This window comes from Triturus cristatus, chromosome 3_2, assembly GCF_964204655.1.
Source record: "Triturus cristatus chromosome 3_2, aTriCri1.1, whole genome shotgun sequence".
Lineage (NCBI taxonomy): Eukaryota > Metazoa > Chordata > Amphibia > Caudata > Salamandridae > Triturus > Triturus cristatus.
In genome coordinates, this window is record NC_140584.1 from 1,220,939,326 (window position 1) to 1,220,964,894 (window position 25,569).

The following is a 25,569-nucleotide window of genomic DNA, read 5'->3' on the forward strand; positions in this document are numbered from 1 at the left end:
CGTGATCCAACTTAAGCTGTTACACACTCTGAGGTTGTGATCCTCTCCAGGGGTGTGACCCACCCAAGAGGTGTCATCCACCTCAAGCTGTTACACACTCTGAAGCCTGTGATCTACTCCAAAATGGTGATCCAACTTCAGAGCTGTGATCTACCTGAGGGTTGTGATCCACCCATATGTAATACAGCACTAGGATTGATCCTCCACTGGGCTGGTAACCACCCCAATGGAGTGACCAAACCCAAGGCTCTGAAGTTTCCAGGCGTGGGGATCCACTGCAGGGCTATGCTTCCTTCCAGGGATGAGATCCACCCAATGTTGTGATCCAGCCAGGCATATGGTCCACCCTATAGCAGTGATAATCCCATGGCTGTGGTCTGCACCAAAGCTGTAATCCACTCCAGGGCAGTTATCTCCCCTAATGCTGTGATCCACACCAGGGCCATGATCCACGCCAAAGAAGTGATCCACTCTATCACTATGATCCACTTTGAATTTGAACCTCCCTATTCACTGCATTTTCCCCAGAGTTGTCAGCCAGCCCAGTGCTGTCATCCACAACAGGCCTGTGATCCACACCAACATGGCAATTCACCCTACGGCTGCGATCCACACCAGGGCGTTGATCCACCCCTGGGCTGTGATTCACTCCATAGCGGTGATCCACACCAGGGCTGTGATCCACCCCAGGGCTCTGATCCATCTCAGGGGGGTGATCCACCCCAGGCCGTTGATCCACCCCAGAATTGTAATCCATCCAAAGGCCGTGATTCACTCCATGGAGGTGATCTATAACAGGACTGTAATCCAACCAAGGTCAGTTATCCACCCCAGGGCTAAGATCCATCCCAGGGGGTGACCCTCCCCAGGGCAGCAATCCACCCCAGGGCTATGATCCATCACAGGGGGGTGACGGTCCCCAGGGCAGCGATCCCCCTCTCCAGGGCAGCGATCCACTCCAGGGCTATGATCCACCCCAGGGCAGTGATCCACCGCAGGGTCTGTTTGACCAGGGTGGTGATCTCAGAGGGGGGATCCATTCCAGCGTTTCCTTCCCACCCCTCTTGCTCGTCGCAGGATTGAGCTGCTGTTGGTGTTTAATGTGTCACTTATTGAACCGGCCCCGGGTCACTTCCTGCTTCTCCTGAGCTCCGGCTGCTCCTGCAAGGTAGGGTCGATCGTCTAAATCTGTTTTTAGAAACGGGAGCCCAAAAGGACTGCAGTAAAATTCGTTTTTATTTTCGTACTTCCAACGAGGGCGTAAGGTGGGCCCCGCGGGGGTGATTTTGGCTTGGAGGGGCCCTTTTCCACAGCCGAACGAGCCGAACCGGGCGTCGGGTGTTCCCTGGGAGGCTGGAAGGGTTTGCAGTGCTGGGAGTCAGTCGTAGTCCATGGGCGGGTTACATCGGACCCCAGAAACAGAAGCTTCAGCCCCCACGCTTGCGCCCCACCACCCCACTTGCGCCCAACCCCACTTGCGCCCCACCTCCCCACTTGCGCCCCACCTCCCCACTTGCGCCCCACCTCCCCACTTGCGCCCCACCTCACTTGCGCCCCACCTCCCCACTTGCGCCCCACCTCCCCGGGGATGGCAGCGATTAAGAAAGAGTTAAACGCACGTGAAAGCCGCTCTACTTTACCAAGCAGGCCCCTGCAGTGTAGGGGTCCCAAACGTTAATAATCACTGAATACTGGTGCGATCTGTTGGACGCCGGGGTCCCCCATCTCATCCTGCAGGGGGCCCCATCATCCAGTGTCACGCCACGGACTTGCAGTGTTGTCGAATGTGATTGGTGTAGATGGCTCTTTGCGGTATCACGAGTGGCCCACAGGATAAACCGGTTTGAACCGCCTCCTATGGATGTTGAAGACTCCGAGGGGCTCTGTGGCCCCCAGAGCACCAGTGAGTGCAGCATCAGGGGCCCGCTGCAGTGCTTTGGGACCTTGGGGTGTCTCATACTGCAACGATGTAATATGTCTCTCTGGCTCATGTGATGTCATCCCATGCTGCTAGTGACGTCACCAACGCGTGGCACACAAAGGACCGGTGCGTGGGGATGGCCTAGGGATTGTGGGATCAAAAGTCAAACCAATGATAAACAATTATTAAAGTGATAAAACCCTCACTCACGTGCTGCACGTGAAGGGACGGTGCTGGGAATATCACCTCGATGCGTCGATATGACGTGGACACGTTACCTGGTTGGGCTTTGCTTCCTGTGAGGTGCGGCCTCACGTGCCCTGCTGCCCCCACGTGCCTGCAGCCCTCACGTGCTTCCTGTGAGGTGCGGCCTCACCTGCCCTGCAGCCCTCACGTGCTTCCTGTGAGGTGCGGCCTCACGTGCCCTGCTGCCGCCCGTGCCAGCTGCCCTTACGTGCCCTGCAGCCCTCACGTGCTTCCTGTGAAGTGCGGCCTCACGTGCCCTGCTGCCCCCGTGCCTGCTGCCCTTACGTGCCCTGCAGCCCTCACGTGCTTCCTGTGAGGTGCGGCCGCACATGCCCTGCTGCCAGCCCGTGCCTGCTGCCCTTACGTGCCCTGCAGCCCTCACGTGCTTCTTGTGAGGTGCGGCATCACGTGCCTGCAGCCCTCATGTGCTTCCTGTGAGGTTCGGACTCACGTGCCCTGCAGATCTTAAGGGGTTCCTCTGAGGTGCGTCCTCACGTGCCCTGCTGCCCTTACGTGCCCTGCAGCCCTCACGTGCTTCCTGTGAGGTGCGGCCTCACGTGCCCTGCTGCCCCCGTGCCTGCTGCCCTTACGTGCCCTGCAGCCCTCACGTGCTTCCTGTGAGGTGCGGCCTCACGTGCCCTGCTGCCGCCCGTGCCTGCTGCCCTTACGTGCCCTGCAGCCCTCACGTGCTTCCTGTGAGGTGCGGCCTCACGTGCCTGCAGCCCTCATGTGCTTCCTGTGAGGTTCGGACTCACGTGCCCTGCAGATCTTAAGGGGTTCCTCTGAGGTGCGGCCTCACGTGCCCTGCTGCCCTTACGTGCCCTGCAGCCCTCACGTGCTTCCTGTGAGGTGCGGCCTCACGTGCCTGCAGAGCCAGGGCCCTTTGTTTCCACCTTATTGGCCCTTGCTCCGCCCCTCCCACCTCGCATCAATAAACGGCCTCCTCTCCATCCTTCTTGGACTTTGGCATCTGTCAGGGCAGCAGCAAGGGCATGGGCAGGGCACGGGCGGGTGGCACAGCAAGGCTTGGCAAAGCTCTTTCCATGCGCTTGTTCACCAAGGGCCTTTATTCTATCGCATTTCATTAAAATCTCAGATAAAGGGGCTCTCATGACACCTTTGTCGCTGCCTTTCCGTGTCCTGCTCCAGTTGCGCGTCTGCGTCAGAATCTCGAGCACATATTGTGGGGCGGATTTACAAGCCCCCCGCACCACTTTTGCGTCATTCTTAACAAGGGAAAAGTGACACAAAAGTGGCGGAAGCGGCTTGTAAACCTGCCCCTGTGGCCTTATTTATGAGGCTTTGCGACAGTTTTGCGCCGCCGTTGCGTCACTTTTTGTGATGTATTAGGGGCGTAAAACATGCCCCCTTTGAGGCCATATTTACCGCTTAGAAGCGTCACTTTGTAAACCCCGGCACTACATTATACCTGCATCAGATATAACGTGCGTCAAAACCTTATGCCTGCCTCACAGCAGGCATAAGGGTGACGCAGTGCTATATCCATAGCCCTCCCCCGCATTGCTGGAGTTGCGTCACTCTTCCGCCACAATTCCAGCAAATGCACCATTTTTGCGCCAAGAGATACGTCAGTAAAACTGACGTATCTGTCATTCTTGCGACATGATGCATCATACGGTAAACATGACGCATCCATCATGTGGCGAGGAGGGCGCAATGAAAAGTGACACATCGCTGTTTTCATGCGGCGCAGACGCAACTCCAGCAATGCGTCCTTTCACATGGGGGCAAGCCCCATATGAAAGGGCCTGCGCCACCCTTACACCTGCCATGAGGCGTAAGGTTTTGACGCACTGGTGTCCTAGAAGCAGCACAGTGAAATCTCATACGACCCTTTCTTGCGGGGGAACGCCCTCCCTGCATACATTATACCTGACGCAGGTATAATTTAGCGCAGGGGTTTACAAAGTGACGCATCTGCCTAGTTGCGTCACTTCGTAAATATGGCGCAACATGGTGCATATTTTACGCCGCCGCTGCTTCACAAAAAGTGACGTAACCACAGCGCAAAAGTTACGCAGGGGCTCATAAATAAGGCCCTATGTGTGCTGCAGAATGCAGCACCCATAGAAAGAGGAAAAACAAGGAGAAATAAAGGTAGTTCTCCCCATTGCGCCTCCCTTACACCTCCCCTAGGGAGGCGTAAACTTTTAGCTCTGCCTCAGACTTATAAGTTCTTGTAAATCTGGGTCTGTGTCAAAAATCCATGGATGTTGCTGGGAACGTCCCCAGCAACACCCATGGACCGCCCCTTTCACACAGTTTTCTGCATGAAAGGAGCACATATTTATGAGGCCAAAACGAAGCTATACATGGCCTTCTAAATATACGAGTGGCACATTGCGCCACCGGAACAGCGAAAACGTGATGTTCCAGCGGCGCAAAAGAGCCAGTATGGCCTCATGAACGAGGCCCTGTGCTTCTAAAGTAACATTGTAGGAAGATAAGTATAGACGGGCGGGTTTAGTTTAGTATTCTTAAGTCCACGTCTACGTTTCTTGTACATATATAGACTCGTCAAGGAACATACATGTGGAGTTAAGTTGAGTAAGGGCCATATTTATGGCAGAGCCCTGCCGCGCAGTAAGTCCCCTTGCTGTGCTGCATGACAGGGAAACGTCAGGAATGTGTCGTATTGAAAAGAAGCCTGCACATTCCTGGCTTTTTCCATTTTGGCTTCCTAGCACCAACGCAGGCACGCTTGCAGCATGGTACAAGGGTACCTGAATGTCAAGGAGGTTTGTTATTGTGCAGGAAGGGCCTTCTTCCTGCGCACAAACAATCCCCTAGGTTATTTCCCTGTTTCTGTGAGAATGCAGCACACACAGTGTTAGAAATGGGGGTCTCCAGTTGGCAATGATTTGCACCTTTGGCAAGTAGGGAAACTTCCTTCTAGTCAGGATAAGAGTTACACTCCTAAGATAACTCCTGCTCACCCCTTTGGTAGCTTTGCACAAGCAGCCAGGCGTAGCAGTGTGTGAAGCATTTGCACATAACCAACAGTAATACAGTGAAAATACTACAAAAGGACACCACATCAGTTTAGAGAAATATCCAATATTTTTATATATCCAAAACAAGACCAAAATGATAAGAATCCAACATACAGTACTTAAATATATATACTTTGCAAGATATCTTTAAAATTGCAGAAATATCTCAAAAACACAGGGGCCGATTCACAGAACTAATCTGAGATAAAATCCAAACCTTGCTACTTTTGGTATTCACAGAAGGCATTTAGTAGTAGTAAAGCTAGAACTCTTAACTTTACTACTACTAAATGCATTTGTGAATACCAAAAGTCATAAAGTTAGGATTTTGTCTCAGTTAAGCAGTAGTAATGTTAGGAGTCTTAACTTTACTACTACTAAATGCCTTCTGTGAATACCAGAAGTAGTAAGTTTAGGATTTTATCTCAGATTAGTTCTGTGAGAATGTTTGATGTTACAACGAATACATTTACAACCCATGCCTTTACACCTCAGTTTTTACATCCCAACATCCTTTACAACGCATTCTTTTACATCGCATGCCATTACATCGCATTTTAAGAAACTATCTTTACAAAGCATTCAATTACATCACATTATACCTTTACAACGCATACCATTACAATGCATACCATTACATTGCATTTATGGTAAGTGTTGGATAGTGTAGGGGTAAAACTTACTATTCTAACTCCAGTGAGTGCAACAGTAGGGTAAGTGTTGGATAGTGTAGGGGTAAAAATAACTATTCTAAATCCAGTGAGTGCAACAGTAGGGTAAGTGTTGGATAGTGTAAGGGTACTATGCGTTGTAATGGTATGCGTTGTAATGACTTGCAATGTAATTCCTGCGTTGTAGTGACATGCGTTGTAATTACATGCGTTATAATGACATGCGATGTAATGGCTGCGTTGTAATGACATGCGATGTTAAGGATGTTGCGATGTAATGACTGCTATGTAAAGGTAAAGCGATGTAATGACTGCGTTGTAAAGGTTGTTTCCCGTTCTGTGAATAGGTCCCACAGATCTTACGAGTCGGTAGCTCCGTCCGGGGATACCACGATGCTAAAAATATCTGAGTCTAACAGTTCCAGCCGGCCGTGTCGGGACTGGCCAGTTAAAGTGTCGGCAGACTCATGAAAAGTACCTTTCTCATTGCGACTGACCCGTTGGTGCTAGCCGGTTGTGGCAACAGTTGCAGTTGTGTTGCAAAATGGAAGCAGTGCAGGGCGCAGTTGTCCTCAAGATGCGGTGCGGGCAGCGGCTCGGCGACGATCGTCCAGACAGCATCGGTGAGACCAAGGCTTATGGTGTGAGGTGAGGCGGTGCTCAATGCGGTGCTGGCAGGTTACGGTGCAGGCAAGAGAGATGGTTAGAGGGAGTTGGCGTCACTTACCCCAGACTGCTGTGTGGGACAAGGCGGTACGACCAGGGTTGTGGTGTGAGATGCGGCGGTGCCTTCAAGACACGGAGCCAGCAACGGAGTCGTATGCTTTTCCCTGCTCTGTGGCAACTGAAACAGCAGTTCCAGAAGAGGTACCCAGAGGTTGTTGAAGTCTTTGCAGTCCCTGAGACTTCACAACAGGAGGCCAGCTCAGTTCAGGCCCTTGGAGATACTCAGCACAAGTAAAGAAAGTTCAGTCCCGTCTTTCCACTGCCCAAGGCAGAAGCAGCAACTGCAGGCCAACCCAGCAAAGCAACAACACAGCAAAGGGGCAGTACGTCTCCTGGCAGCTCTTCCAGCTCTTCTTCTTGGCAGGTTCCTTGATTCCAGCGAGTTCTAAAGTTCTGCGGTCTGGGCCCCAATATTTATACTCAAAATGCCTTTGTTCTCTCAGGCAGAGAGTGTCTTTGCTCAGTCCAAATGAGTTTGGCCCTGTCTGGCCTAGCTTCCCAGCAGGAGATGGAGACAGCATTGTCCAAAGCATACCAGGCCCATTCAGGTGCAAGGGAATCTCCTCCCACTACTCCAAATGCAGCTCAGTTCTATTCAGCCCAGCCCTGACTCATCCAGACTCTCAGGAGCACTGGACATCCCCAGCCCCTGGCACTCCGAAGCCAGACAGTAAATCCATAAACCCAGCAGTGGCACACAGGATAGCTAAGCAAGAACATACCTACTTTCTAAAAGTGGTATTTTCAAACACAGAACATAAAAATCATTTTTGCTAAAAGATGTATTGTTACATTCTGAGTCCAGGCATACTAATCCCCATTTCCATGTCTTGTCCCAATTGAAAGTTATGCTTATAAGATGGTATAAGTAAAACTCCCATTCTTTCCTTATGGGACAGATTTAAATATATACTTTGCAAGATATCCTTAAAATTGCAGAAATATCTCTAAAACACAGTTCTTTTGAGTATGTGTAGGGGGCTACCCGGATGCTGAAAACAACAGAGTCTAACAGTTCCAGCCGACCGCGTCGGGATGGGCCAGCCAAAGTGTTGACAGACTCGTGAAAAGTACCTTTTTCGTTGCGGCTGACACGTTGGTGCAAGCTGGTCGAGGCTACCGTCGTGGTTGCGTTGCAAAATGGGAGCAGTGCAGGGTGCAATGCCCTCACTATAAGGTGCAGGCAGCAGCTCGGTCAAGATCATCTAGATGGCATCGGTGAGACCAAGGCTTACAGTGTGAGGCAGTGCTCGATGCGGTGCTGGTAGGTTGTGGTGCAGGTAACAAAGCTGATTAGCTGGAGCTCGTGTCAGTCAGCCCAGACTGCTGTGTGGGACAAGGCCGTGTGTCATGAAACTTATGAACAGTGCCCCCAACCACAATGCGATCACAGGTGTCAAAGTCAGCAGGCAGTGATGACATCGGTAAAACCAGGGTGGCAAAGTAAAGAGAGGCGGCGTGGTGTGCGGTGCCCATAGGTCACAGTGCAAGCAGCAGCTCAGTAACAGCAGTTGTCGGTGGCGGTGAGACCAGGGTTGTGGTGTGAGATGCGGCGGTGCCCTCTGCGGTGCCTTCAGGACACTGAGTCAGCGATGGAGTCGGTGACGAAGCCGGTTGCTTATCCCTACTCTGTGGTAAATGAAACAGCGGTTCCAGAAGCGGTACCCAGAGGCCAGAGGTTGGTGAAGTCATTGCAGTCTTCAAGCCCTTGGAGATACTCAGCACAAGTAAAGGAAATTCATTCCATTGCTTTCACTGCCCAAGGCAGAAGCAACAACTGCAGGACAACCCAACAAAGCAACAACACAGCAAAGGGGCAGCACTCCTCCTGGCAGCTCTTCCAGCTCTTCTTCTCGGCAGGTTCCTTTATTCCAGTGATTTCTAAAGTTCTGGGGTCTGGGCCCCAATATTTGTACTCAAAATTCCTTTGTTCTCTCAGGCAGAGAGTGTCTGCGCTTAGTCCAAACCAGTTTGGTCCTCTCTGGCCCAGCTTCCTGGCAGGAGGTGGAGACAGCATTGTCTAAAGCAGACTAGGCCCATTCAGGTGCAAGGGACTCTCCTCCCACTACTGTAAACGCAGCCCAGATCTATTTAGCCCAGCCCTGACTCATCCAGGAAAGGCAGGACACACCTCAACCCCCCCCAGTGGCTGTCTGTAGAGTATGCACATCCCCAGCCCATGTCACCCCAAAGCCAGTCAATCCACAAACCCAGCAGAGGCACACAGGATGGCTAAGTAAGAAAATATCTACTTTCTAAAAGTGGTATTTTCAAACACAAAACATAAAAATCATCTTAACTAAAGGATGTTTTTTTACATTTTGAGTCCAGGCATTCTATACTCCATTTCCTTATCTTGTCCCAATGGGAAGTTATGCTTATAAGATGGTATAAGTAAAACTCCCATTCCTTCCTATGGGACAGATAGCCTTGCACCATCAGGACATGTCACACACGCCAGTACATGGCCCACTTCTTACATACAATGCACCTTGCCCACAGGGGTACCTTGGGTCTACCTTAGGGTTGACTTTAAATGAATTAAAAGGGAATGATTAGGGCCTTGCAAGTGGGTGCACTTGCAAGGTCGACATTGCAGTTTACCGGACTACTTCTGTAGGTGGCACAATAAGTGCTGCAGGCCCACTAGTAGCATTGGATTTACAGGCCCTGACACTCTCAGTGCACTGTACTAGGGACTTGCTAGTAAATCAAATATGCCAATCATTGAAACACCAATCCGTAACACAACTTTTAACTGTTAGAATTGTATCATTGTATTTTTAAAATAAAAATTGCATCTCCACATTAGCGGGTGGACCCCTTACGCTCTGATTGGCACCACCCATCCTCTTCAGCCAATCTCGCTGGGAGGGGGAGGAGTCAGAGGCAGGGCCTGGGCATAAATGCACGCCGCAGCGCGGGAGCGGGTAATTTGAGTTGTGTGATTGCCGTGCGGACCGCTGCTGCTTGCGCTTCGCTGTAAAAAACCTTTTTAACTGTTAGAATTGTATCATTGTATTTTTAGGTCTCGCGAGCCAAAGGCTCGAAGAGACATTTTATATGTGGGATTTTCAAAGTGCTACCCACCATTTTGGCTGGCCTAAACCTTGAGTGCACATTGGCGTGCATGTGCACAGCTGCTGCTCACACTCCCTCCTCCCTTCTCCCCTTCCCGTCAGCTGCGGCCGCACCACTGTGCCTGCCCCCACTCCCCCTCCCTCCTCGTCAACTTCAGTGCGTGCTTGTTATACAATGCAGCCCTGCTCTCCGCTCCCCCGCCTGGAATGCGCGTGCGCGCCACGCTCCGCCGGGCTTATCTTGTTTTTGTAACCTTAGGGCCAGAGGCTGTCTAAGAAGGCAGTGGCGAACACACACATTCTGGGGTGAAAGGCCCCCCCCTTCCCAACACCGCAGGAACAGGAAACAAAGCATTATGCACATACACCCTGAGCCCTAAAACATTTAGCCAGCTGATAACAAGGATGCAACACAGTGGTTTCATTTGGCTGCAAACAAACGTTTGTTTTCCAAGCTGTCCGACTCTCTCTGGAAGCCCCGCCCGCACCTTTCACCTCTGCGCTGTAAAGTCCCACCATGAATGCTGTGTTCAAGCTCTATCCGGTTCTCTATGCCATGATCGCTCAATGTGCTGTAACTCATTATTGGGATCGTGAGTTGTGTAAAGGCTGCACATCCCTCGGAGTCGGAGGTCTGTCTTCGGGTGGACTTTGGTCTTCTGCTAGGTGTCATTCTAACTGGCATACATACCAGCGTCTATCCCACCTTGAGCCTCTTCTTGACAGTAGTCAGATTATCGGGCTCGATCCTCTGTATGTGGTCATTCTGTCTTGTGAACTCAATTCTCCCTTTGAGGCCCATCGTTCTTTTAGGCCTCTTTTTGGCGCTTTACCCAGCAGCAAGTGTGGGAATGGTTGCTTCAGTCAGTGATGTGTCTCAATGTACGCGGAGTCTGCGCAGTGTCTGCGGGGCTCATGCGCTTCGTCCTCTCCAGCATCAGAGCTGTCTGCTTCAGACGGAGAACGGCTCTCACCCTCTTTGTCCACCTCCATTATTGTGCGTGGTTTTTGACATCCGCGTCACCACCCATTTGGGGATTCCTTCATATTTATCCTTGGATATCCCTTGTTTCCCTTTGTGTGTTTTTTTTTTTGGTCAGTCCCCCCGGGGCACAAGCAGGCATCCACTTCTGTCTTTTTTGCTGCGATCAGCTGTCCTGACAGAAGTGGATGCCTGCTTGTGCCCCGGGGGAACTGACACTAAAAACCGTATTTGGTCAACTTTTTGATGAGGAACGGGGAATGCTTCATCACTGAGCTGGGTGTTTCGTACAAGGGGCCTTTCATTGCTGTTATGATGTATGTTACTTGCTTTATATTCTCTGAGAATATTCGACATTTATTTCAGGGAATGCAGAGATTTTTTCGAGGAGAAGTGAGCAATAACACCGCTCCTTGTCAGTCTGTAACTGGGCGTTCATTATGAAAGAATTTAGATTATCCAGTCGCGATTCTATCTTCTTCACGTTCTTTGCCAGGGACTGTAATATTACAATCTGAGAGTCCATTTAGTCAGCATGCACCATTGCCACCTAGCCCATGGTTGTTAGTGTGGTGTCAATGACCGACCACCAGTTCTGTATCTGTAAGTTCATGACTGGTGTGTCAAAGGTGGACTTTTCGTTGTTAACCACTGAGCCAGGGTTATCCACCCTATCTTTCTGTACCAAAGGGGCTTTGTTGCACCTGAGAGATTCTGAGTCCAAGCGGGATCTAGGCTCCTTCTGAGACCCTCAAGTGGGTGAGTGATGAGATTGTTAATTTTTCCCTTTCGTTGTTTTTAATTTATAACGTTCATGACCACTATTACTTGACTGGAGGCTTAGTGGGTCAGTTACCGATAACAATTCTTCATCTCTTATGTACGGTTCCTCATGTCTAATGAAACTAAAGTCTGTGCCATTGTGTTATGATTATGATTGCACACACACACACACACACACCCACAAGCCCACACAACCACACAACCACACACACACAACCACACACAACCACACACACACACCCACACACATACACACACACACCCCACACACACACACCCCACACACACAGACAAACACACACACAAGCACACACACAAGCACACACACAACCACACACAACCACAACACACAACCACACACACACAGAACTACACACAAAACCACAAACAAACACAAAACCACAAACACAACCACAACCACAACCACACACACACAACCACATACACACACAATCACACACATACAACCACACACACAATCACACACACACACAACCATACAAACACACAAACCCCACCACACAACCACACACACAATAACACAAACACATAACCACACACACAATAACACACACACAACCACACACAACCACAACACACACAACCACAACACACAACCAACCACACACAACCACTCAGACACACAACCACAAACACCCACAACCACCCACAACCACACAACCACACACAACCACACAACCACACACAAACCCCACAACCACACACACAAACCCCACAACCACACACCCACAACCACACACACACACAAAACCATACACACACACAAACCCCACCACACAAACACACACACAATAACACAAACACATAACCACACACACAATAACACAAACACACACACAACCACAACACACACCCCCCACACCCACACCCACACACACAACCACAAGCACACACACACACAATAACACAAACACACAACCACACACACAACCACAACTACACACACAACCACAACAGCACACAACCACACGCACACACAGAACCACACACAAAACCACAAACACAACCACTCACAAACACACACAACCACATACAACCACACACACACACCACCACACACACACACACACACCCCACAGCCACACACACAAAACCACACACACAATAACACCCACATAATCACACACACAAACACACAAACACACACCCGACCACAACACACACAACCACAACACACAACCAACCACAACCACACACACAACCACACACACACAACCACACAACCACACACACACAACCACACAACCACACACACACAACCACAACCACACACACACACACACAACCACACACACAACCACAATAACACAAACACACAACCACAATAACACAAACACACAACCACACACACACACCCAATAACACAAATACACAACCACACACACAACCACAAACACAAAACCACAAACACAACCACAACCACACACAACCACACACGACCACAACCACACACACCCACACACAACCACACACACAAACACACACACACAACCACACACAATAACACACACACACAACCACACACAATAACACACACACACAACCACACACACAACCACAATAACACAGAACCACACACACAGAACCACACACACAGAACCACACACACAACCACACACAAGCACACACAATAACAGAAACGCACATCCACACACAACCACAAATACACACGCAACCACAACACACACACAACTACACACACAATCACAACAACACCCACACCCACACACAGCCACACACACAACCACAAACAGTTTTCTGGCTGTCAGCATAAATACGCTGTCACCAAACACGATGAACACCTTGGGAAAGTTTGTGAAGTCACCCCCAACTTTGAAACCCCTCGTTGTAGCAGAGTGTGTGCTGTACACATGGCAATACCTTGACACCGCGGACTGTTGCAAGGAATGCTATGAGCCTCGGAGGCTGACAGACCTCAGTCTGTGCATTAGTTCACCCCGTCTTGGCACTGCATAAAAACAGGATGCCCACTGTCCAACATGAAGTGAGACATTGTGATCGGGGCTGGAGATGCTGTTTAGCAATCTGCTTAGAACATTGTGTTTCATTTAGGGCATTAAACATAAAGAAGCACAGGCAATGCTGATAAAATGGATTTCATTTTGAGTAGTGACTAAAACTTTTAAAAAAGCCTGCTGTACTGAAACAAGCATTTGCAATGCAATAGGTCTCGCATTTGCAAAAGTTTCAGCTATTGACATTGTTCATGACAATGCCTTTTTAATCTATTTTATAAAACAAAACACATAAATAAATGGCATTATCATTTACAATGCCAATAGCTAGTGTTGCATTATTATTAACAATGCCAACTGCTCACACTTTTATAATGCGAGACCTATTGCATTGCAAATGCTTGTTAAAATTGAACTTGCATCTCCACATTAGCGGGCGGACCCCTTACGCTCTGCTCGGCACCACCCCTCGGCTTCAGCCAATCTTGTGGGAGGGGAAGGAGTCAGAGGTGGGACCTGGGCATAAATGCACGCCGCTGGGAAGGTAGCAGGCAATTTGAGTTGTGTGATTGCCGCGCAGACCGCTGCTGCTTGCGCTTCGCTGTAAAAACCCATTTTAACTGTTAGAATTGTATCATTCTATTTTTAAAATAGAAATTGCATCTCCACATAAGCGGTCGGACCCCTTATGCTCTGCTCGGTACCACCCCTTGGCTTCAGCCAATCTCGCCGGGAGGGGGAGGAGTCAGAGGCGGGGTCTGAGCATAAATGCACGCCGCAGCGTGGGAGCAGGCAGTTTAAGTTGTGTGATTGCCGCGCGGACCACTGCTGCTTGCGCTTCACTGTAAAAACTCTTTTTAACTGTTAGAATTGTATCATTTTATTTTTTAAATTGAAATTGCATCTCCACATTAGCGGGCAGACCCCTTACGCTCTGCTCGGCACCACCCCTCGGCTTCATCCAATCTCACCGGGAGGGGGAGGAGTCAGAGGCGTGGCCTGGGCATAAATGCACAGCGCAGCACGGGTGCGCTGGCAGCGTTTTGAAGGCGCACCAAAGGCAAGCCCGTCTGCGCCCGTCCGCGCCCCGACGGGCTCAGGGGCCATGAACCATGGCCAGCTTATTAAATACTCCTTTGAGGAACTTAGAATAATGGCCCAGCCGGGCTTCCCCCTTGATCCCTCTACCCACAAGCGCATCTGCATTAATGGCATCTCTCAACCATGGAGATCCCATGTTGATCTACCACTCCCCTCTTCTTACCGTTCTCAAGCTCTTGGCCCTACCAAAGTAAAACACGCCGCCCTACGTATTTTCTATCTCAACACCCGCTCCTTGGTTAAACACCAGTTGGACATCTTTTTGTTGCTCATGTCAGAAAAACCAGACGTTTTTCTAGTCACGGAAACCTGGCTAAATCACGATTCCACCCCGGACATACTTGCAGCTCTACCTCAGGACTATTACATACTACATGCAAATCGGCTTCCACGAAAAACTGGTGGCGGAGTAGCCGCTATCATTCAACTAGAATCCAGTTCTGGATCTCTTATCTGTGTTCTTGTCTATAGGTGCCCACATCATATGCCCGCATTCCCTCTCTCTCTGAGTGAACAAATGGCTAATTTGGTCACAAACTATGCTAAAATACTACTTATAGGCATCCTGAATGTAGGAAGGTGGGTATCTGACTATGGTTACCCCCAAATTTTTGCCTAGTGTCTAGCTGGTTTTTCGACTTAGTTGGCCTGAGATCCTGCTATTCAGGATCTCAGCCTGGCTGTTCTCTCTTTAAAATGGACTCCATGTACCCTAGGTACATACCCAATTGGTTGGATCACCCTGTCAGCCCCTGTACCAGTGTACACTAGGTACCCAGGGCATTGGTGTACCCAAGGCCTGCCAAGGGCTGAAGCATGTATTGTGCCACCCCAGGCTTGGCCTAACAATTTGACACAACTGGCTGATCACTCAGCTGGGGTAAGTTGGTGTAATCACCTCTTACTTAGGTGTAGTATACCTATACCTAACCTAAATGGGACACCTGGTAACCTATAAGTCACTCCTATGGCAGGCCTTAACAATCCTGAAGGCAGAGTGCTTGGTTCCATGTGAGATGGTGCTCTGGCATGAGCTGAGCCTGTCTGCAGTGGTCGGAACCACTTCCTTCTACTGTTTCCAGATATCGTCATACCATATACTCTTAAGTGCATTATGAACCTCGCGGTTAAATGCTATCTTTGGTTTGGCTTTATCAAAACATGTCGAGTAAGGTGTCATACGAATTGGAATACTAACCCCTCGCCAATTCTGGCGACGGGGTTAGCATTCCACCCTTCTAGAGGGACACGACATGTACAGTACCTGCAACCCGGGTAAAATCAGACATAGCCTCAGCTCCACAAAATGGATGCTGCCACCACAGACACAAGTCTGCCCTCCTGCTGCTGGGAGTCCTTCCAGCTTGGGAGGTGTGGACAAAGGGTTTCCTGCCAGGGGAGGTGCGTGCACCACCCCAGACAGGATTTTGTGTATTGGTCAGGTAGGGCTTGAAAGAAACCAGACATGCCTGTGGCTCACAAGGAGCCTTGGTGCATATGCCAGTTCAAACCGGTCCTGGGGCACACCAGTCCCGGGCCTGGGGCGAGCTGGACAAAGGATTGGGGGTGTAACCACCCCCCTTCCTGGTCCCACCCATAGGGAGGGACCTAGCAGGTAGTCCGGCCCCTAGAATCCGCTTAAAGGTAGGAGCTGTGTCCTAAGACTTCAGACATCCTGGAATCAACTTAAAACTAAGAAGAAGACGGGAACTTCGACGCTCTGCTGCACAGAGGACTGAAGCCAATCTCCCCTGTGGTCAGGGAGTGACCACCTTGCTAACGCAAGCACCATCCAGCGAATCAACGTCTGCTTTGCCGCCGCCTCCCGCCGGAGCCCGAGCCCAGAGACTGACAAGACCTGGACCTCCAGACCTCTCACCGCCCGATCCACAGTCCCTGCAAAGAGGAGACCCGTGGAGGCACCGAGACACGTGGAGCCAGCCATCTTGAAACGACTACGACAAGCTGACCAGTGCAACAACCGAGGCTCCCTCCAAGTTGTGCTGTGGGTCCTGAGAAGCCCAACCCTCGAGCAGCATCTGCACCAAAGGTGAGCCCTCCAGCATCTCCACGATCTGCGTGGGGCCCTTCTGCATTTTGCCACTCGACGCGCCTAACCGGTTGCTGGCCCGCTGGCTAGTGGCCATCTTGGCGACGAAATCTACGACAAACACCGCTGGTCTGGTTGCTCCAGACTGGCCCTTGCTCCCCTCCAAAGGAGCAGTTCCTCTGACCTTGCTGGTCAGAACCATCAGCTTAAACTCCTTGCCCACAACAATTGCTTTTGCCAAGGCTTGTTTGCTTCGATCGAGTCGCCGACACCGCCGACAGCGAGAGCCGGCGTGGGACAGCTCGTGACTCGACTCCTGGACGTCGTCGACCTTCAGGGACCACGTGGCTGCAGAGTCAAGCTACACCTTCCTTCCTGTTTGCACCCGACATCGCCTGGTACCCACCTGGTGCCACGCCGGTCACTGGCTAGTGACTGTGAACACTGTCCCCTCTGCTTACAGGTCTTCAACATCTCCGATCCACTCTTGGATCCACTGCATCTCTTCCCGACCGACCGCCTGCAGCACTTTTGTCTACAGGCCCCACGGAACCGATAGAAGAAACCCGACGCACTTCGAGGCCTATGCACCCGCTTCCTGTGGGTGAGGTAAAGCTGGCACTCCTGTGCCCAAGTGTAGTATTACATCTCTAGTGCCTGTGTTCCAAATCTTAAGTTCCTAGGTCATCCGGAAGATTCCTTTTGCAGTAACTTTGTACTTTTTACGCACCCATTGAAACCTATGGGAGCACGCGTGTGACTATTTGCTCTGCACACGCCACCCGTGGACCTCCTGGTCACTAACTGACGTTAGCTCCTTGTAGGCCCAGCGATTCTAGAGGCCCTAGGCCTTTTCCCTTTTCTGTTCGTGGTACTTATACCACTATTTTAGTATATGGTTCGAGTGGCCACCAGGGCCTATCCATATAAAGTGCAACTTCTGTGTATTCTGTGATAATCTTGTTTGACGATTTGTGCTCCTGTGCTCATAAAGAGACTAGGGGTTACTTTGAGAAATAAATACATATATATTTTGAATATATACCTGTGTGGTGTCCTTTCATTGGTATAAAAGGGGGTTGCTATTGGTAAAACAGCTTGCTTAACACGCTTCACGAGTTTAGCCTCAAAGACTGCTTAGCCTACGCTACCACTAGGGCAGCTAGTCCGAAAAGGTTGACTTACAACCACACCATAAGGGTTGCTTGGCATGGTACAAGGTGGTCACTAGAACTAGTGAACAGCATATACCAGGCCAACTTCTCACACTGAACTATTGGTTTAACGACCCCTTCGGTGGGCCGCACGCCGCAGAATTATCTGAGTTACTCTCCAACCTTAACTTTACCCAGCACATATCCTCTGCCACCCATATCAAAGGGCACACGCTGGACCAAATTTGCCCTCAATCCTACCATGCATATGTTCAGATCACCATTTAATAAAATTCACAGCAACGATCCCCCTCAACATTAAGACCCCCACGGCTGAGGGTGGCATGATAAGTAAATGGAGGGCTCTCAATAAACAGGAATTCATTGACACCTTGCCCAGCTCAGTGCCCGCCCTTAACTTCGATATGAACTCCATGGAAGAGAACATTTCTGCCTGGCTATTAGCCGCATGCAACACACATGCCCCGCTTACGAAACTTAACCGTGCTTGCCGAGCCGACGCTCAGAAATGGTTTTCTGTTGAGCTAAAAAAGCAAAAACTTGCGCTCCACCAAAAAGAAAGGAGATGGAGACTAAGATACTCCCTCGAAGAAAAACTCCAGTACTCAAAGGTTCGCAAAGAGTATAAAAATGCCATAACGGCAGCCAAGGCCGCCTATTTATCTGCCAGAATCCTGAGCTCTCATAACAAGTTGAAGGAAATCTTTACGATAGTCAACGACCTATGTAATGCTGAGAGAATTCTCCATAAACAGACTCCTACCCAAGATCTATGCAATTCCCTGAACGACTTTTCATGTATAAAATCTCGAGCATCTCCACTTCCAGACACACGGAGCCCCCCGACACCATGATAACCAATACATCCACCATAGACCACTTCCCTGCCATATGCCCACAGGCCTTTTTAGACTTGCTGGCCCGAGTCAAATCAGGCTCCCCCAGAGACTGCTGCCCCCCCCCCCCCCCCCACAACCTAAAGGACACCCTTTCTGCTCAGCCACATACCGTGCTGCCCTTCTTAAATGAGTCCCTCTTGCAGGGTAAGGTCCCTAGCGCATTCATGAATGCGATAGTGGTCCCTCTCCTAAAGAAACCTGGGGCTGACCCCCTGAATCCATCTAACTATCGCCCCATCTCCCTGCTCCGCTTCTTGGCCAAGATCCTAGAGGCTCATGTCGCCAGGTGTTTATCCAACTTCATTGAACACTCAGAACACCTAAAGCCTCACCAAATAGGCTTCTCACTCCACTGAGACAGAAATACTCGCAGTTCTGTACGTCCTACGAGCAAATGCGGACAAGGGCATCCCTCAGGCCTTGGTGCTTCTGGATCTGTCAGCCGCTTTTGACACTGTCGACCATAAAATCCTGTTGGACCGTGTCAAACAGGCCGGCATACTGGGTTCCGCCTTCTACTGGATCAAGTCCTTCCTTGAGGGCCAAGCCCAAGCAGTACGCCTTGCCCCTTTCACTGCCCCCAAGATCGCCACTACGTGTGGGGTCCCACAAGGATCGTCGCTGTCTCCCCACCTATTCAATCTTACCTCCTCCTGCCATTGATTCACTCTCTAAGGAACAGGAAGGTAACCACATTCAATTACGCTGAAAACCTCAAGCTTGTTTTTACTATTGATAACTCCCCTGACTCAGTACTGGAATTCCAAGCCACCATGCTCCACATCCAGCATTGGATGGACCTCAACCATCTTAAACTTAATCCGGGCAAGACCAAACTAGTCCTGCCCGGGAAAGGCCAGATCTTTTGGGGCCCACATTACTGGCCGTCTGAACTGGGACCTCTGCCCAACCCGTCCCTCTCTGTAAAAAGCCCAGGGGTTACCATAAATGCTGATCTCTCACTTAGAGGCCAAGTAGGGGCAGTGTGGTCTCTACCTGCTTCTTCCAGCTGTGAAAAATCAGGAAGATCGCCCACCTGCTTACCCACTCCGCTCTCATACAGGTAGTGATTGCCCTGGGACTCTCTCATCTTGATTTTTCTAACTCTGCCTACCTCGGCCTGCCATTATATCTACTTAAACATCTCCAGCTGGTGCAAAACTAAGCTGCAAGACTAATTTTACAAACAACCGAAATGGCAATCTGCCAGACCTTTATTATCAAAACTTCACTGGCTCCCTATTGCCCAAAGTGCAGCCTTCAAGACAGGGTGCCTAATCCTTAAGGCCTTGCATTGTCAGAGCCCTAAGTTCCTCAGCTGTATGATATCAAGGCATTTCCCTCCCCGCAACCTGCGTTCAGCCCACCTCCAGCTGCTAACTACCCCTGCCTTCCATCTCAAACGCCAGGGAGGGTGTAGGTTCTCTTATCTCCCCCCCTAAATTTTGGAACTCCCTTCCACTAGTGATCTGGTCCTGCGACAACCTCCTGGGGTTCAGTAAAATGCTCAAGACATGGCTGTTTGAGCAGGCTCATGCGTAATCCGTCTCTGCCTTGACACGGCCCAAAGCAAGCGCCATGAAACCTCTCGGTGAACGTGCGTTATAGAAATTCCTGCTAACATAACATAACATAACATACCATAACACAATTTACAAGAGGAGCACTTGCACTTTAACACTGAACAGCAGTGAGAAAGCGCACAGAGACACCAAACCAGCACAAACAGAGTCAGAACCGGGAGATCAGAAAGCAAAAAGACAGGGGAAACAAGCCAAAATATGCCAGGTCAAGCACAATGAAAGAGAAAGAAATGAGGAGAAATAAAGATGTTTCTCTTTGTTACACTTCACCTGGGAAGGCATTGTATTTTGGTTCATACCAAGGCCTTCCACTTTTGGTAAATCTGGGAATAAGTCAAAATCCATAGTTGCTGCATGGGAACACTAATGGAACGCCCCCCCTGTGCACAGTGAGGCAACACAGGGATTCGCACTGCATTGCGTTTCTATGCATTCACGAAGCCACATAGGGCCGCGTAATTGCTTGGCTTGATAAATTGCATTTTGGGCTTGCGTCGCGCATACACCACTCATAAATATGCCCCTAACGGTATACTTTTACAATATGTTTGCAGGCAATGGTGAAGCTGCAATTCTTTACAAGCCCCTATCGCCACCACAATGTCACTTTTTCTGACATTGTAGTATCGATAGGGGTTCACTTCATTTACAAGGCAGTGATAAGCCACTCAAAGTGGCTTAATGCTACCTTGTAAATAAGGCACCCTTTCACGCTATACTTAGCGTGAAAGGGGTGGGCAATGGGAGTTGTGAGCGTTCCACCGCAACACCCGTTGATTTAGACAATGCCCCATATTTACAAGCCTGGCATAAACATGGGGCTTATCCAAAATTAAGACCAGAGAAATCCTGATTTAATTTCTCCTCGTTTTTGCTGTTTCCATGTATGATGCATTGTGCAGCACACACAGAAACAGCAAAATTCGATTGATTGTTAATGTGCAGGAAGGTGACCCTTCCTGCACATAAACAATCATTAAAACAAATGACGTTTTGTAACTTCTATGTGTGGTGTATTAAGCAACACACATAGAAGTTACAAAACGCAATGTCAGATTGTTTATGTGCAGGAAGGGACATCTTCCTGCATATAAACAATCTTCCCCTCCAACACAGGCACCCTTGCACTATGGTGCATGGGTGTTTGCGCTGGTGCTAGGCAGCTAAATTAGTGCCAGCGCAGGGGGGAACGCAGGGCTGTGCCTTATTCTTGTAAATACAGTGCAGCCCTTTGCTTCAAAAGTGGTGGAGCACAGCATTTTGCCAAGGAGGCCAACGCTGGGCTCCACCACTTCCTCGTAAATATGTTCCTCTGTTTTTCGGTAGTATATACTGGCTTATTAAGGCAGATATTCATGATTTATTTTGAACAGCTGTGAAAGAGTAATAAAAGAATTACACATTTTTTCACAAGCATAATCCTTTTTTTGTCGTAAAGTGAGAAATTATTCATTGGCGATTGTTACCCTTTCATTGAATTATGACATTTGTACTCCACAAGGGTACATGTGGAAGTGAGAAACTTGCCTTATAGCATCTCGTCTGAGGACCTTCACAGATTCCCACAACTCTTCTTGTGGTGCCTCTTCTGAAAACCTTCACAAATTCCCACAACTCCTCTTGTGGTGTTTTCTCTGAGTACCCTTAGAGCTTCCCACATCTCTCCCTGTTGTGTTTTCTCTAAGTAACCTCACAGCTTTCTACAACGCTCCTTGTGGTGTTTCCTATGAGTACCCTCACAGCTTCCCACAACTCTCCTTGTGGTGTTTCCTATGAGGACCCTCACAGCTTCCTACAACTCTCCTTGTTGTGTTTTCTCAGAGTACCCTCACAGCTTCCCACAATTCTCTTTGTGGTGTCTCCTATGTGGACCCTTACAGCTTCCAACAACTCTCCTTGTGATTTCTTTTCCGACAACCTTCACAGCTTCCCACAACTCTCCTTATGGTGTCTCTTCTGAAAAACTTCACAGCTTCACACAACTCTCCTTGTGGTGTCTCCTCTGACAAAACCTTCACAGATTCCCACAACTCCTCTTGTGGTGTTTTCTCTGAGTACCCTTAGAGCTTTCCACATCTCTCCCTGTTGTGTTTTCTCTAAATAACCTCACAGCTTTCTACAACTCTCCTTGTGGTGTTTTCTTTGATTACCCTCACAGCTTCCCACAACTCTCCTTGTGGTGTTTTCTCTGAGTACCCTCACAGCTTCCCACAACTCTCTTTGTGGTGTTTTCTCTGACAAACCTCGCAGCTTCCCAAAACTCTCCTTGTTGTGTTTTCTCAGAGTACCCTCACAGCTTCCCACAATTCTCTTTGTGGTGTCTCCTATGAGGACCCTTACAGCTTCCAACAACTCTTCTTGTGGAATCTCCTCTCTTGACCGTCACAGCTTCACACAACTCTTTTTGTGGTGTCTCTTCTGAAAAACTTCACAGCTACCCACAACTGTCCTTGTGGCGTCTCCTCTGACAAACCTTCACAGCTTCCCACAGCTCTCTTTTTGGTGTTTTCTCTGACAAACCTACACTGCTTCTCACAAATCTTCTTGTGGTGTTTTCTCTGAGTACCCTTACAGCTTCTCACAACTCTCTCTTTGTGGTCTTTTCTCTGACAAACCTCACAGCTTCCCACAACTCTCCTTGTGGTGTCTCCTCTGAGGACCTTCTCTGCTACCCACAACTCTTTGAGACATGTATGGGCCTTTAGTTTAAACAAGTGCTGCCACTACTTCTGACACTAACCGAAGTGGTGCAGGGGATGGAGAGCAGCTACGATAAAGCATAAAACTCTCCTCTTTGGTCTACCCTAGGTCTGCAAAAATGTGAGCGGCCCAAGGGTCAGACGGGTGTTGTGCTACAGATCCCTGCTGGTTGACATTGCTTTTCTCAGATCTTCATAGACCTGAGTGATGTGGGGAACAGACAAGTGTTGGAGCCCAACTCCCTCCTTCCCAACACTGACTCTCTCAAGTTTGCACAGACCTGAGACATGTATAGAAGAGACAGAGGGTGTGGCACAGACCTGAGCGACCACAGGTTTCTGTTGCACAGATCTCTGATATTTGGCATCGACTTTCTTAGGACTGTACTGTGAGTGATGCACAGTGCAGACAGATGCAGCTGCACAGCATCCTCCTGTCTAACATTGCCTCCCTAACGTCCACATAAATGTGAGTGATGCACATAACCGATGCTGTGGAACCGACAGTGTAGGAAAGTGGCTCTGTATATACTGTTCCCAAATAGGTACAGTGTGCACAGAGTCCACAGTCCCCAGAGGTTTGGCAGAGGGTAAAGTTAGATATAACCTTACTTTCTAAAGTGGTAGCTTGGTCGAGCAGTAAGGCAGTATCAGAGGACAGTGTAAAGCATTTGTTGTACACACTCAGTCAGCAAATGGTCTCACACACTCAATAAATGAACTCGAGGCCAATGGTTTGTATATAAAAATACTTGGTTGTTTTATTTTAGAACCAACAATAGGTATCAAAATATACTTTCTCAGAATGAGATGCTTTAGTTAAATACTTTGCAATAGGCAATTGACTTTTGAATGCAATAGTTACAGTTTGTTGCAATAGGCAACACAAGTTCAAAACACAATAATACATGGCGCTCAATGGGAATTTCAAGTTAAATGCAATTGATTACTTTTAGGATTACTTTTCTAACTCCAGGACTGGATCCTAGATTCAGTCCTGGGACAGTTCTTGGAAACAGGTGAGTAAATACGATTTAGTTACTGTTGTGATTTTTAGGCAATATTTTGGTATTTTAAAAGTTAACACGTAGAAACATTTCTCTAATAAAATCACCAATGTTATCCTACGGGAGGAAATTCACTTAGCCGGTGGTTATTGTTACTTTTTCTAGTTCAGTGTTGGATCCTGGATCCAGCCCTAGTGTACCACCTGTAAGCAGTGGAGAGAATGCGTTTAGGTCATAGAGGCGATTTTTAACGAATATTTATAAGTTTGCAAAATCGACAGAAGAAATTTCACAGAAAAACAGTCAATGGTTTCCTATGGAAGAAAAGTTACAGGTAAAGTATGTTCTTGTTACTTTTGTAATCCAGTGCTGGGCTCCTAGGTTCAGCACTGGGACATCTATCTAAGGCAGGTAAGTAATTACGTTTTCACAGTTAGTACGATTTTTAAAGAATATTTGTAGTTTGAAAAAATCGACAGAAGAAATTTCACAGAAAAACAGTCAATGGTTTCCTATGGAAGAAAATTGGGTTAGCGGTAAGTATGTGTTGTAATTACTTTTCAGGGTCAGTGCTGGGCACCAAGATCCAGCACTGGGATCTCTCCTAATAGCAGGTGAGTATTTTCGATTTCGTTACTCGGTTGATTTTAGGTGAATATTTTAAAGTTTGGAAACTCCACACTTAGAAGAATTTTCAAGTGAAACCAGCCAATGTTACCCTGTGGAAGAAAAGTGAGTTATTGGCTTTTGGGTAAGTACTCGACTGGCAGAGTTAAGGTTCTGGACATAGACTTAGGGGTCTCCCAGGGTCAGGTAAATACAGTTGTTACACCCTCAGCAGTGCAGGGGCAGTCGGGTGCAGAGTGAGTTCGGCCCAATGTTATCCTATGGGAGGCAGGGGGCCTGTGGTTGGTGGCTACTGGCTAGCAGGCCACGTGGCTGTGGGAGCTGGGATTCTGGTCACTTGCTCAGGGCAAATGGGGAAGTAGGTTAGAGTAGAAGTTGCACTGCCAGGGCCACTCGGGCGGCTGGGTGCAGGGTGCTTTTGAGCCGTCGGACACTCAATGGATTGCAATGGAGAAGCTCAAGAACGAACAAAGGCTGCAAGCTCGGGACGAAGATTCTTCAGGTGCGACCACCACTTCGAGAGGTAAGTTAAGTAGTTGGAGGATAGGTAGGTAACCCGGAGCTGGGCTCAGGGGGCAGCAGGGCGCCGGGTGCAGGGGTGCCTTTTGGTGTCAGGAAATCTTACCCTCTGTTGATCGCGGTTGGGGGGGTCCCTGATTCTGAGGCTGCAGGCATCGTCAGGAGCGCCGAGGTGGCTCCTTGGGTGCCGGATTCGGGGTCACAGTCGCCGGGGGGACGTCCTCGTGGTCTTTGTCCACTCCAGCACAGGCCAGGTTTGGCGGGTGCAGAGTGTGCAGGGTTTGCGGTGCCTGGCTGATGCCAGGGGTCAGTTACTTGCTTTGAGCAGTACCACTGCTTGTGGGAGTCCCAGATGCTCAGGGTCCCAAGGTAGCCAGGTCCTCCGGGGTTTGTGAGGTTGCTGGCCACGGGAGATGCCGGGATTTAGCAGGAGCAGGTTCAAGGGTGGACAGGCCGGTAGGGCTGGGGACAAAGCAGTTGGTGTCTTCC

General features: G+C 49.3%; 1 protein-coding gene across 2 annotated transcripts in view; it reads left to right on the forward strand.

Moving 5' to 3' along the window:
* The first annotated feature begins 1,121 nt into the window (after positions 1–1,121).
* Positions 1,122–25,569, forward strand: part of LOC146859506 (tripartite motif-containing protein 10-like) — a 357,986-nt gene continuing 333,538 nt past the window's right edge. Inside the window, exon 1 of one of the 2 annotated variants that reach the window (XM_085650217.1) lies at positions 1,122–1,168. The gene's annotated coding sequence lies outside the window, so the exon portion shown is untranslated. The remainder of the gene's footprint in view (positions 1,169–25,569) is intronic. The other variant, XM_085650216.1, reaches the window with a different exon arrangement.